Source organism: Zalophus californianus, chromosome 6, assembly GCF_009762305.2.
Source record: "Zalophus californianus isolate mZalCal1 chromosome 6, mZalCal1.pri.v2, whole genome shotgun sequence".
Taxonomy (NCBI): domain Eukaryota; kingdom Metazoa; phylum Chordata; class Mammalia; order Carnivora; family Otariidae; genus Zalophus; species Zalophus californianus.
Genome location: NC_045600.1, coordinates 9,456,126 through 9,470,844, shown reverse-complemented (window position 1 = coordinate 9,470,844; position 14,719 = coordinate 9,456,126). Strand labels below are relative to the sequence as shown.

General features: G+C 42.4%; 1 protein-coding gene across 7 annotated transcripts in view; it reads right to left on the bottom strand.

Moving 5' to 3' along the window:
* Positions 1-13,872, bottom strand: part of DICER1 (dicer 1, ribonuclease III) — a 71,859-nt gene extending 57,987 nt beyond the window's left edge. For 6 of the 7 annotated variants that reach the window (XM_027569445.1, XM_027569446.1, XM_027569444.1 and 3 more), the window contains exon 1: positions 10,360-13,872. The gene's annotated coding sequence lies outside the window, so the exon portion shown is untranslated. The remainder of the gene's footprint in view (positions 1-10,359) is intronic. The other variant, XM_027569447.1, reaches the window with a different exon arrangement.
* Positions 13,873-14,719: the final 847 nt, after the last annotated feature.

Sequence of the window (14,719 nt, the reverse complement as noted above, 5' to 3'; positions counted from 1 at the left end):
CTAATCAAAATATGAGCAAACTGAATCCAGGAATATATCAAAAGGATAATGTATCATGACTAGTTGTGGTTTATCACAGCAATGCAAGGATGGCTTAATATACAAAAAAATAAACTGGTTTATTAATATTTAGTATAAAGCATCAATACTTAAGACAGGGTGGGCAATGACACAAGAAAAGACAATGCAACAGAACAGACTGTGGAAACAGACCCACCCATATGAGGTTATTTAATTAGTGACAAAAACGACACTGCATTGTAGCACAGAAAAGGACAGTATTTTCAAGTAACAACTGGGTTAACTGTGTATCCAGATGGAGAACAAGTGAGTCTTGACTCCTTCCTCAAGTCATACACAAAATTCAATGCCAGTTGGATTGTAGAGCTAAATGTGCAAAGTGAAACAACGAAGTATTTAGAAAACAACATGAGGGGTGCCTGGGTGGCTCAGTTGGTTAAGCATCTGCCTTAGGCTCAGGTCATGATCCCAGAGTCCCAGGATCTAGCCCTGCATCCCCACATTGGGCTCCCTGCTCAGCCAGGAGTCTGCTTCACCCACTGCCCCTCCCTCTGCTCACGCTCTCTCTCTCTCTCTCTCTCTCTCAAATAAACAGTCTTTAAAAAAAAAAAAAAAGGAAACAACATAAGAGAATACCTCCATGTCCTTGGAATGAGCAAAATTTCTTAGACGAGACGTTAAAAGCGCTAGTCATAAAGGGAAAAAATTGACAAACTGGACTAGATTAAAATTAATACTGTCTGTTTATTATACGATCTGATTACGAGAGTGAAAAGGCGAGCCAGGGTAGGAGATACATAAACAATTTCTACAAATTGATAAGGAACAAACAAGTAAATGAACAGTGGGCAAAGGACTTCACCACACAGGATATCAAATGATCAATAATCTTCATAAGCCATTAGAAGGATGCAAATTAAACCACAATGAGCCATTACCACACCCATCAAAATGGCCAAAACGAAGAGGACAAACAATACCAAGTGTGAGAAAGGATGTGGAGCTGCGAGAACTTTCATACACGGCCGGCAAAACTGTCAACTGGAAGTATCTGCTGTGAATATACAAGGACCCTATAACCCAAGTAATTCCATTCTACGTGTATACCCGACTGAAATATGTACAAGAACTGCACTATCCATAACAGCCAAAACCAAAAACAAGCCAAATGTCCATCAGCAATATAACAGACAAGTAAACACTGACATATTCATATAACAGAATGCTAAGTATCACCAGATGATGCAATGGAATGAGTCTCACCCATTTAAAAGTTCAGTGAAGAAACCCAACACAGAATCATACCATATAACTTCCACTACATAGAGTTAAAAATAAGGAAAAGTCAGTATGGTGTTTTTGGCCAGGGGGTGGAGGGGTGTAAATGCCTGGATACATTTTGTGTATCCTCGTGATTTATGTACTTTCCTGTTTATCAGCTGAAACTGACGCCATTTAAAGTTTATTTTGAAAGAGAAGTAAACAATCCTTAATATAATATGTAAAACTTTTTCATTTGCCATGATGCATGTATGAGACAGGAGGGAGAAGATTTACCTTTACTGAGCACTCAAATTCCATTATCTAATTTCATCCTCAAAACAACCCTGAAACAAGGGTCATATCCATTTTACAGAGATTTGAAATAACTTATGCAAGACCATTTGCCCAATAAATGGCAGAGGTGGAATTCTACTTAAATTCTGACTCCAAACTTACTTCCATAATATATAATTACACTGTGGTCTCGGAGGAGGTGTCTATTTACACTGATCTGCCAGGCAAAATAAGCTGCTTCTGGATATGTTCCTTTTGATCTCCCCCCCCCACCTGGGGGGGGAGGGGGGTGTGAAAAAGAGTAAATGCAATTTAAAATTAACAGAAGCAAACTAATATTTTAATTTTAGCTGAATCTGCACACACATATAAGTAAATATTGCTTTAATTTTAAAGCCTGTGGCAACCGAAACCAGCCCTGTCTACTGACATTTTCCTTGGTCTTTCTAGTCTAGGAACATAGATGCTTAATAAACACGCAAAACTGACTATATATCTCACCATTTTTTTTAGTATCTCTATTCCATTCAGCTGATGATTAAACATGATGTACAACCTACTACAAATACTACATAGTGACTTCTTTAGTGAAAAGTACCTTAAAAGAGATTACTATCATAAAGGGGGTTCAGATACGGTGAAATAAATTAGATAAATTAATATTTCAGAAACTACAATGTACTGTGTAATTTTGTCTTCACTCAATACAGACAACACAAGTAAGCATTTTACCCGAGCACCTGCCGCAGAGACACAGATAACAGATTTCATACATGTATATATGTGTACCGTGTGTGTATGTATGCACGTGTGTGTGTGCATGCATGTGCACGTGCTTTAAAAAGGCTTTAAGGAAATTATTTATTTCCCTATTCTTGGCCAAAGTACAGACCCAACCCACAAGCTAAAAAAAAAAGAAAAACTTCCCAGAATTCTCCCAATGTTTAACAACACAAAAGCTCGGTGTTTACAAAGACTGAGTATAAAACCAATATTCTCCTTCAGAACTGCATCATATGTCAGTGGAGATTTTTTTTACAAACATATCCCAAAAGGAAAGCACTATTTGGCAATACCTTATTTCACATATTTTATTGAAGAAGGGCTGAAAACTAAAGGCCATATATTGGATAAGCAAAAAAGAAAGATTCCTTCAAAGATACTAATTGCATTTTTTTTAAAGACTTTACTTATTTGACAGAGAGAGAGACACAAGAAATTACAGCTTGTCTTAATGCCTGTTCAATTTACAAACTGCATTCAAATGCCTAATTTAGGTTGTTTTATCATTTGTTCACCTATTTTTATCAACAAAATCCTGCCTTTTCCTTAAAATACCCAGAATTATGTTTGGTCTAAGATTAATAAACAGTTTATTATATGTAGCAGGTACATATAAAGATTTAGAAGTCAGGTATTTCTCCTCTTTAATACCTAGCTATACGAGACTGAGAAAAGTTAGGTAATCTCAGTATAGTGTTATATACAAAACAAAAGCTTTTAAAATTAAAATAGCAGGGTGTCTATTAGACACTTTTCCCCTCATTCACAGTCTCAGAGGCCTCTCAATGGGTTACCTGCTTTTCACCATACTGATCAGATAGAAGGCTTTAAACAGTCTGTTAGATTTTCCCTCATTAACAAGCATTTACTAAGCTGTACTAGGAGCAGAGACAGAAAATGAAAAGACTCCACTGTCTCTGATTCTGCCATCCATTCAAGACAAAATCTGGCTCTCTTCTACTTTCCAAGACGATTTCCCAGGGGTTTTCATCTTATGTTCCCTGCTCAGAACAGCTCACAAGGCCATCGTCCCCTTTTCATGGTCACTGTGCACCAACCTTAATACGCCAAAAAAAAAAAAAAAAGCAGCCTCCCTTTTCCATGCCTCATATTTAATTAAGAATCTCAGCTTCAGGGCGCCTGGGTGGCTCAGTCGTTAAGCGTCTGCCTTCGGCTCAGGTCATGATCCCAGGGTGCTGGGATCGAGTCCCTCTTCCACTCCCCCTGCTTGTGTTCCCTCTCGCTGTGTCTCCCTCTGTCAAATAAATAAATAAATCTTAAAAAAAAAAAAGATTTTAAAAAAAAAGAATCTCAGCTTGAAACAGAGAGGTCCCAGAATTATATGGGTGCTTCAAAGATGACTGACTATAAGATATTTAGAGACTTGTAAATGTTCTCAATTTTACTAGTGAGAAAATTAAAGCTAAGTCTAGAAAGGCCAAGGTGATCTGCCCTTAACATGCAGCTAGTTATTTAGAAGTAAAGCCAAACTAGAACAGAGGTTTCTTAACCACACATTACTTCGCACTGTTCATTCCATTCCATCAATCATGTGGAAGTTGTGCCTCAATCATCCAGAATTGTGTCACTGTTCCTTAGTTAACCTATTACTTGGCTCTATATGCGTAGACATAGCCTAATCAAGCATCTACATATAGGATTCAGGAGGGGTCCTTGCACCTCCTATAATTTTATGTAAAATTATGAGCATGTACATTTTTCTGGAGTAAGATTCACATTTTTCATCAAATCAGTAGTCTCCAATGAGTAAGACCACTGGCCTACACCAAGGACGTGTGATAGATACATAAAAAGTTCATGTTGGTCTGAAATACGGATACAAGGACAATGTATTTATTCATGCCTAATAGAAGAATAATGGTTATTTAGGGAGAGTTAGCAATATTAAGACACTATTACACTTGATATCACTATTACAGAGACCCAAGTAAGACAGCTGAATCATTTGCTACAGTGCAGACAATTCTCAGTATAGAACTTGCCTATAAAATACTGCTCTCAAGCCCTCCCCTCTTTCATCTTCCATTATAAATGTATTGGACATACATCTCTATAGTAATAATTTGGGGGGAATCACAATGTAATCACATTAGGAACACAAGCAAGATTTTCTCTAATGCAGATAAAAGAAAAATAGTATCAGCTAAATGTTATCAAATGTTACGTGCCAGAAGTGGGCTGAGAGTTTAAGAAACTCATTTCTTCCTCACAACCTCAAGTAGGTAATATTATGACCAGTTTACCAGTGAGGAAGCGGACACTCGGAAAGGTTGCCATATGCCCTGAGTTCCTTAGCTACAAATCGGAGGAATCACCATTTGAACCCTGGTTTCTCTGACATCAAACACTTGCTCTTCACCAGCCCTATAATGCTCTGATAAAATATTAATATTTAATTTTGCAAGGTGGAAAAAGCTTAAAATACCACCAATCAGAGTCCTCATGAGGCCATTCAAACCTTTGGGTTCGTCACGTTAATTTTGCCTTCCTGGGCTATTACCAACAGAGAGACAGAAATCCTGGAATCTCAAAAGTTTTAGACAAGTCTACTGCCTTTCTTTTCCCCCTCAAATACGGTCACTGATCTAACTCCTTAGGCAAAGAACCTTTCTACCATTTCAAAGATCAATTTTTTAAATTGAGATCCTTCTCTCATTATATGAGTTCTTTACATACATTATTTTTAAAATTCTGAACTGGTTTGCTGACATTTTCTAATTCCCAGAAGACTCTCCAAATGTGTTTTTTAAATCGCTACTTTAGTGTATACATTGAGCTGTCAGCTAAAACAGAACCACCACCACAACTACCAGAGTGAGGTCGCTTCAACACCGAGAAAGCTTTCAATACCAGCAAAACTCCCAATTCTTATAGCACTTTTCTTTTTTAAAAAAAAAATATTTTATTTATTTGAGAGAGAGCGCGAGTGGGGTGAGGAACAGAGGGAGATGGAGAGGGAGCCGACTCCCCACTGAGCAAGGAGCCAGATGGGGGGCTCAATTCCAGGACCCTGGGATCATGAGCTGAGCGGAAGGCAGACGCTTAAGCGACTGAGCCACCCAGGCGCCCCAGCACTTTTCTTCTATGAAATTCTTAACACTTCTCTCAGTCCACAGTGTTTCTATTCACCTAGTCATACGGACATCACAAATGGAGGGGAATCAAGAATGAGACAGCATGACTGGTCCAAAATCAGAAGAGTAACGACCTTTTTAAAAGCCTTAATATATAATATTATTCTCCATAAATCTATCTTAGCTTCTAAGCACTTTAAAAAATTAAATATAAACCAGTCTATTCATTCAACAAATCTGAGCACCTTCTACTACGCCCAGCACTGTTCCATCCTTACTCTCATAAACCTTTACACATCCAAAACATTTAATATCACCATGAGCCTCGAAAATGAAAACACTATGGCCAAAATGTCATTACTTTATGTCTTCTTTCTAGTTAACAGGCTTACTGACATCCTCAGACAATGTTTTCTTGGGGCACCTTCTTAGTCACTTATTTAGAATGTAAAGCAACTTTGTATTTTGAGAGTACCAACAATTCATTGACAATTTCAGATAAACAGGAAAGCCACTTTGTACTAGGGATTTATTTTAACAAAGGCTTTTTTACATGACTGAAAATTTAAATTTCATCAGCTAGGCCTCAAAAATACTGCTCTTCTCTCTGCATTCATTCACAGAGTATACACCACCACATAAGAAAGCCAACCAACACACATTCCTAAAGACAGGCAGAGAGAATCCTGACTGCCCATACTGTCCAGAAAAGAGTTCATTTGCGAACGGATTGTTATTCAGCATCTGTCAAAAGCCTGAATGAGACAATTGATATTTCAGGGACATCAGCTGAAAGATAAATTAACTAAACTCTACTGAATCAAATTACCAGACTGATACACACCTATATTACTAAAGCTTGCTTTTCTATTATGCCTGAGGCTTTTATCCACATTCTCTAAAATGGCATGTGAAAAATGTTTCCCTATCATATACTGTAAAACGCAAAACATTCTCTCCATATATTGTTAACGTTGTTTAATGCAAGAATCCAAACGATTAATTATTCTTTGTACAAGAGAAAAGTCTGCTTCTCTTGGTATACTTCCTCCCATTAATCAATGCCAACTATAATTCGTCGTTTCCTCTTTTGCTTTGACTAATAAAAATAAAAAAAAACAACTCTTTAGTTACACACAGATGCTGAGCCATCCTTGCCCTAAGTCTCTCTCTCCTCTAATTCCCTCTAGCAACTTCCATACTCTACCCCTCAACCTTTGCCATAATTTTCAGTCATCTCAAACCTATAGTGTAAGACAATTTCAAATCCTTTCTCAAGTAGACAAATAATAAAGTAATAAACAGGTGTCTCTACATCGCTGTACTAATACTAGAATCGCTTTAGTAGAAATTAGTTACAACTAAAAATCATCCTGGATCATGCAAAAGATTTGGTAAACAATCAGAAAATAAGGACTAAAAGATCCACTAAAAGAGATAATGCTGTCTCCTAAGATTCCTGTCTCCTTTGGCAAGTCATAAGTGCATAACGATAGGAAAAATATTACAAAGAAACCTGTGAATAAGAGCTAGTATAATACATATCCAACCACTGGGGTTTCTGAATGAAGTAAACTGTTGAATGTCCAAAAAGCAGAGCACAAGGTAAACAAGATAAATCACTTGGCTTCGACTTAATATTTACACAAGTGAAACACAGGCCTTGCCAGTCTCTTCCTTGAGCACCCACCAGACACCAGAGCGCAACAAAGCCCCAGGATGAAGCAACTCAACAACCTCAGCTACTTGAACATCCACTTGCCAGTGGTAGGAAGAAAGATCATAAAAAGGAGTAAATCCTGGGCCTCAAGGAGATTAAAGTCTTTTATTAACACAGAGGAATTGTTTATAGGATAGTATAACTGCCTGGAACAACCCTCGGAAAACTCATATTGCAATAAATTCTGAATTGAGGGTTTTGATGACCGAGAAACAGTCTGACCACTTCTGAGTATATACCCAAAAGAAGTGAAAGCAGGGACTCAAACAGATACCCGTACATCTATGTTCAGAGCAGCATTATTCACAAAGCCAAAAGGCAGAAGCAACCCAAGGTAAATTTCATCCATGGAAAAATAAGCAAAATGTGTATGTGTATTGAATATTATTAGGCCTTAAAAAAGAGGGAAATGCTGACACACAACATGAATGAACCCTGAAGACTATGCTAGGTAAAATAAGCCAGTCACAAAAGGACAAACATTGTAGGACTCCAATGATATGAGGTTCCCAGAGCAGTCAGATCCAGAGAGACAGAAGAATGGTGACTGCCCAGGTCTGAGAGGTGGGTGGAATGGGGAATTAGTGTTTAATGAGGGCAGAGTTCCAGCTGAAGATGATGAAAAATTTTGAAGATGGATGGTGGTGATGGTTACAAAACAACATGCATATACTTAATGTCACCAAACTGGTTAAAATGGTAAATTTCGTGATGCATATTTTACCACAAAAAAGGGAAAAACTCTGAATTATTCAGATAATCAGAAGTCACCAGAATATTTAAGGTTAGAAAGAGTTTCATCCATTCAACAGATATTAACTAAGGACTTACCTGCATGCCATGCAGGTTTTTCTCCTAAAATCCACTTGGCACAACAATGCAGTGCAGTGCAATGCAAAGGGCCCACACACAGGCCTCTGAAATCAACCACGACTGAATTCCTGACTGCCACTTCTAGATTCATAACTCAGGTCAATAATCTGAGTCTTCGTTTCCTTGCATGTAAAATAAGGATAATATTGAGTTTGCCTCGAGGTCGCAGTGAGGATTAAATGAGAATGTATATAAAGGCAACTGAAACATCTTGGCACATAGTAACGAGGCACTTTTTATTAATAAGTGTGTCCCTTTCTTTCCTTTGCCACAAGAAATGACCACAGAACGTTAAGGTGATGAGTGAGAGAACCTCTATGAAATACCTACTTTCTCATATGAAACCAGCATCTCACTTGTCAGAGAGTGCCCGGGAATAAATCATCTCAATGCCATAAAAGTCATCCTTCCTAGAAGGCAGCACTACACCTAAAGAGCTACCAACTATGTAACACCACAAAATCACTATCAAGTAAGAATCATGAGCCACATCAAAATAAAATGTCTTCTAAAACCAAGACAAGAAAACTCAGCAATGGCCAAACCTCACTATACGACTCATACAAGAGCCACCGGCAAAATACAGGAGACAGTCTTAACCTTTAATGAGGAGATGATAGCATATACCTAAAATAATGGCAGGAAAAGATCTTTCTCCCCAAATTGACTAATACATCTTTTCTTAAAACAGCATGTTGATGCCATGAATAAATCCATTAACCCATGTTACCATTTAAATGTCCATAGTGACCATTTTAAAGACAATTTTTATAGTATTTCTAACCTATAAACAGAGTAAGTTTGATATGGCCTAAAATGAAGTTCTAAAACAATTATATGCGTGTGTGTGGGTGTGTATATGTGTGTGTGTGTCATAGGCTCCAGAGAATATACGTGTACCACAGGTAGTAGCTGGCTCTAAAGACAACACTTTGCAAAATAAACCTTATTCCAGAGCCTAGATATTAAGAATATTCCCCAAAATATTAATAGTGCTAAAATCACTATTGCCTAGCAGGTCTCATTCAGAATCCTGTACCACCATCTACCCAAATTACTGGAGCTCCTGGTTAAGATGCATACTCTTATTTAGGAAATTTAATGTTTACAGCAATACATTTTCAATTCAGTGAATGTTTTATTAAAGCACATTTTAAAACATATATTTTCCAAGTTACTTAACTCCTCATTCCTGCCCTTTTCCATTCCCTGAGTGTGCTGCAACTTAAAAAACAAGCAACAGAAAACAACTGAAAATCGGGATTGTAAAGATTCAGAAAATTCAAAGCCAGAAGCACCTCCAAGCAGCACAGACTTCAAATAATCACTCTTTAAAAAGATGAATGCTTTTTAAGTGTGATAGTCCTAAGAAAGCTTAGATTTTTCATATGGATCGGTAACGTGTTGCCAGAAGAATGACTTCCTTCACAAAAGCACTGACTGAACTCTATAGAGCAAAGGACTCCCCACTCATCCCTGTTCTCAGAATGCTATTAGAGATACATTACGTGGTTTGTTAAGCTCTGCGGCGGGCAAAGCCTTCGGGGCAGCTCAGCTTTTCTAGACAATCCACATAAATCTGATGTGCTAACCTAAAATATACACTCACTTCCCGAAGATTAAAAAACCCTCCAGAAAGGCTCCTTTGCGGGGTTCCGGCGTTCTGGCAACAAAAACATCAGAGGGGAGGGGCGAAAAGATGGCCTCGGCCACCCGCCCCAGGGGACCCAGATCTGGTCACCTGCCAGTAAACACGAACAATCCTCCCCGGGCGGGACCCGAAGGCTCGAGCTTCCCTGCCAGCCCCGACAGCCGGCCTTCCTGCCCTCCGAGGAGGCCCGGCGCGCGCGCGGGGGGGGGGGTGGGGGGGAGAGAGGGGGGCACCGCCGCCGCAGGTCCCGAGGATGCTCCCCGGACGCCGCCGCGGGTCCCGCACCGCTCCCGCGTGCGTACCCGGACCTGTCAAAGCCTGCTCTCCTCCGGCGCGGCGGGCGGCAGGACGGCTCCACGCCCGATGCGGAGGCGCCCGCGGCCGCCGCCAGCGCGACCGCACCGAGTACCCCCAAGGCGCCAACTCCGGAGGGGCGCCGGGGTCGGGGCAGCGCGGAGCCCGGCGCGGGGGACGCCCGGCCCGCAGGCCGCGCCGCCCGGGACCAGGCGAGGCCGCGCCATCTGGTCGCGCCGGCTCCCCTCCCCGGCGGGTCCCGGCCCGGGCACCCACGCGGGCCTCGGCGCGGAGGCGGGCGCGGGGGCCGGGCGGAGCCGCTCCCCGCCCCGCACACAAAGCGACTCCGCGGGAGCCCGCCTCACCTGCAGCACGGGGCGCCGCGGGCCTTCGAGAACCATCGGACCCCTCGCCGGCGCGCGCGTCACAGCCCAGGCCTCCCGGTGCCGCCCGGCGCCGCCGCCGCCGCCGCCATTTCCTCCCGCTCGCCGTCGCCTCGTCCCCGCTGTCAGGTTACTCCATTCACCTGGGCCTGGAGCAGCCTACGCCGCGCCGCGCCTCCGCCTCGACCCCTCCCGCCGGCGCCTGCGGAGACTGCGCAGAGCCCGGCTCGCCCGCAGCCCGCGCACGGCCCGCGGCAACGGCGCACAGGCGCTTGGAGAATCCCACCCGCGCCCGCACCGCCCCTTCCGCGCCCCCACGCTGCGCTCGCCCTGCTCGCCCGGCGCCGGCATGAGAGCGAGCCTGTGATTGGACAGAGTGCGGCGGTGAAAGGTTAATCCTGGCCCCGCAGCCACTCAGGAGCCGGGAGACAGCAGACGCGGGAGGCGGAAGCCAGGCGGCGTTTGCGGCCCTGCGCCGGGAGTGGACCCGGGAGATCCACTGCCTGTGGCCCGGCGCCTTCGCCGCCGTCCTGGGCCCGCATGCCGAGAGTGCGGGGCGCCCGCTCAGCTCGGCCGAGCTTCCTGGCTCTCGGAATTCGTCCGCCTCCATTGTTGCCCCTCTGGCACGCACCGCCCCCTAAACGTGGCCCTTCCCCACGGCCGGAATTGTTCTCCGGAGGCTCAGCGCTCCGCTTACCACCGCCTCCCCTTTTTAAAGGGCCTTCCCACTCGCCTGGTTCTCCCCCGCGGTGGTGGTGCAGGGCCCTCCACATTTGGGGAGACAACAGACCCCACCCCCACCCCCGCCCCGGAACTACTGGGATAACCGGATAATGGGATGGAGACGGCAGCCCCACTTATGTAAACTGCTCATTTGCATAGGTCGCAACCCTCTGCCAAACCTCGTGGCTGTGAATTGAAGTATGGGTGGAGGTCAAGTACGTGACTGGCTTAAAGAGAATTCTGTGAATAGCCCAAAATGTAGGCTTCCCTGGCAGAGGACTCCTCCTGATAGACTGGTGTACTCCAGAGGAGGTATAACAGCGACCATGCTTCCAATCTTAAGCATTTGCAGTTAGCACCGACTACGTGCCAGAGACAGGGTTCCATACAGCAGCCACCAGCCCCACGTGGCTCCCCGGCACTTAAAAATTGGCTAGTCCCGACTGGGATGTGCTGGTTGGACTCGGATGTATGTGTTCTTTACGGAAAAAAAAAAAATGTAAGAATCGCACTGATCATTTATTGATTACATGCTGAAGGGATATTTTTTAGGTTGGGATAAACATTAGCTTCACTTCTTTTTTTTGAATGTGAGTGCTGGAAGAATTTTAATGTCTTGTGTGGCCCACATTTTACCACTATTGAACAGGCTGCTCTAGGGTTCACAGGCCTGTGATACTAACCTGGACCCTGTGAGGTGGGGGTTGTAACTGCCCCCTTTTTAACAGCTGAAGAAACTGACTAACCTCCAGCAAGTAAGCAGCTAATAAGTGTACAACTGAGATTAGAACCCTAGGTAGTCTGGTTTTGGGACTGGTGTGCAGGCAGTCACTACTGTGCTCAAATTTTGATCATGGGGCACCTGGGTGGCTCAGTCAGTTAAGGGTCTGCCTTCGGCTCAGGTCATGATCCCAGGGTCCTGATATCCAGCTCCACATGGATCTCCACCTTGGGGTCTCTCAGTGGGGAGCCTGCTTCTCCCTCTCCCTCCCAGCTCCCCCTGCTTGTGTGCTCTGTCAAATAAATTAAAAAAAAATTTTTTTTTTAAATTTTGATCATGTATCTACCATAAATTGGCTTGAAGTTTCACTGAAACATAGAATGTTCATGGGCAAAATTAGGAAATAGAATGCTTTGGGCAGATGTCCATAAAAGCATTTCTTAGCCAAAGACCTCCCCCGGAACACACAGTAAGGCTTTTTGGAGATAATCCTTCATGAGAAGGATGACTTCTCAGGGTGAAGATAGGCTGGGATCCACTAGCAGTGGGAATTTGTGGGCAGGTAAAACTTTTAGCCCCTCCTGCTGTCTTTTCAATCTGTCAAGACTGGCTGAGCTTCTCCATCAGCAGGTTTGTCTGATTTTCACCAATTTTTATTTAATTTTAAAAATAAGTGGTACATACATACGGTTCATCCATCAAACAGCATAAAAAGAAACTCTCTCCCACACCTGTTCCCCTAACAGGTAACTAGTGTTTCTTATTCTTCTGCAGAAGTTTTTTATGCATATACAAGCCAAGACTTCCTCATTTACAAAAATGATAACATACTACACATACCTACCATACCTTGTTTTTACATAATATATCCAGGAAATATTTTATAGCAATATATACAGAGTTCCTTGCTTTTTTTTTTTTCAGTCCCCATAACATTTATTGCTGGGGTGTGCCATAATTTATTGAACCAATTCTCTATTGGTGACATTTAGACTTCCAGGCTTTTGCAATTAAACATTGATCCATTTGGAACTGATTCAGTATATGGGATGAGGGATGGATCCAAATTATTTTTTCTTTCCAGATAGCTACACAGTTTGCCACTTATTGGCCATTTGTTAAAGACTTCACTTCTACACTCTGCATTTTGTTCAGATGATCTATCTATTCATGCTCCAGTTGCTGATTTGTTTTTAAATCTGGAAACCTAAAGTCTTGTAAGGGATAGAGTTTCACACTTTGTTTGGATCACTAGAAATCTTAGAGCTAATATTTCAGCCCATGTTAAGCAACGGTACAGTACCATGTGGTATGCATTTTCTTTGGGAAATTTTTATTTTCCCTTTGCCCTGATTATTTCCATAATTTTTTTTTTTTTTTTGTAGAACAAGCCAGGATATAAATATACCTTTGTTTAAGACTCTCTGTTTGCAAGTAGCAGAAACCAACCTGAAGTAGCTTAACCAAAAGGGAAGAATTTTATCATAAGGTTGTAGGACTTCTCACAAAGCTGGGAGCAGGAATAGAGCTACAGCAAAGAACTAAACCCAAAAGTTGGAAAGCTTTCAGGAACTCAAAGATACTCTCTGTGTCCTTCCTCTGTGATTTTTTCTTTCTCTGTATTTGCTTATCTCTGTATCTTTCTCTACTAACTAGTTCTCTCTGCTTTTCCATCGACACAGGAGAATATAGCCATTTCCCTATTCAGCTAGAAGTCCGCCCAGTGTGGAGATCAGAGCACAAATAAAGGAAGGTGGGGTGCAGACCTGGAAAGTCAGGTGGCTGATTATATACACAAGGGGACTACACAAATTAAAAACTATATTGAGGATAATGGAAGCCAGATTTCTCACTGTTGGGGAACGGGGTTACAAATACAGAAAGTGGACAAGCAAGAAGACTTGAGTGATCAGACTGGAATTGGAGGTATTGATGTGAACTTAAGGCTTTCAGTATATATATAAAAGTATATATACGGGATGCCTGGGTGGCTCAGTGGGTTAAGCATCTGCCTTTGGCTCAGGTCATGATCCTGGAGTCCCGGGATCGAGTCCCGCATCGGGCTCCCTGCTCGGCAGGGAGTCTGCTTCTCCCTCTGACCCTCTTCCCTCTTGTGCTCTCTGTCTCTCATTCTCTCCCTCTCAAATAAATAAATAAAATCTTAAAAAAAAAAAGTATATACATGTGAATATATACTTCCTAGCTCTGTCCACTGAAAGAGCTTTGAGCAGGAACACTGCGAACAGCCAGGAGAATACCTCACACCCAGATCTAAACACCATTTTCCACCCAAAGGAACCAGGGCTCCTTGAAGAAAGATCTGATTTCAGGGTCAGGACAGAGAAAGTATAAGATGAGCCTGGAACTTCTTATTGCGCCAGAAAATAGGAAAATGCCCGAAGAGTGAGGGAGACATTTCAAAAGGACAAAGGAGTCCGCTTGAAGGGGCTCCCACTGGCCAAACCTGGGAAATTGGAACATCAAAATAAATGATGATAGTAGAGATTATGTCCCATGGAGTAAAGTAGAATCCATGAGTCCACGCTGATGGTTTTTTTTTTTATGAGTAAATAAATGAGGGGAAGACACAGGCCATCCTTATACTAGAATGTAACTAATAAATTTAGAAGGAATAATGGAATTAGAAAATCACCATTTGGGGAATGCAAACTCGTGCAGCCACTCTGGTAAACAGTATGGAGGTTCCTCAGAAAGTTAAAAATAGAACTACTCTACGGTCCAACAATTGCACTACTAGGTATTTATCGAAAGGATACAAAAATACAGATTTGAAGGGGTACATGCACCCCAATGTTTACAACAGCATTATCAACAATAGCCAAACTATGGAAAGAGCCCATATGTCCATCAACTGATGAATGGATAAAGAAGATGTGG